The 289-nt window shown below is 32.5% G+C and overlaps 1 protein-coding gene across 1 annotated transcript in view; it reads right to left on the bottom strand.

Moving 5' to 3' along the window:
• The window catches only part of LOC119592181, a 14,195-nt gene that overhangs the window by 485 nt on the left and 13,421 nt on the right, over positions 1–289 (bottom strand). The gene's annotated exons all lie outside the window — the stretch shown is intronic.

Below are 289 nucleotides of genomic sequence, written 5' to 3'. Positions count from 1 at the left end.
GACGCCTGCAAGAGGTGTACTTCAGGATGTTATTATTTATATCACCGTAATATTTTATAGTATTCGAAATCATTTACATGCACACTATCCCACGTTATATATTTTTTATATCACATCATTACAGATCTTGACCACAAAGAGGGAGAAATTTGTTATACTGATTACCTGTACTCTCGTGTGATGATTATTCGTTTACGTAAATTAGTATGATAATTATCCTAATCTTATAACATGTAACTTGTAACACGAAGTACCGTTAGAAGATATGTTAATTCGGGGATGCCATCTT

This window comes from Penaeus monodon, chromosome 29 (assembly GCF_015228065.2).
Source record: "Penaeus monodon isolate SGIC_2016 chromosome 29, NSTDA_Pmon_1, whole genome shotgun sequence".
Classification (NCBI taxonomy): domain Eukaryota; kingdom Metazoa; phylum Arthropoda; class Malacostraca; order Decapoda; family Penaeidae; genus Penaeus; species Penaeus monodon.
The sequence above is the reverse complement of the archived record's forward strand: the minus strand, read 5'-3'. Positions and strand labels throughout refer to the sequence as shown.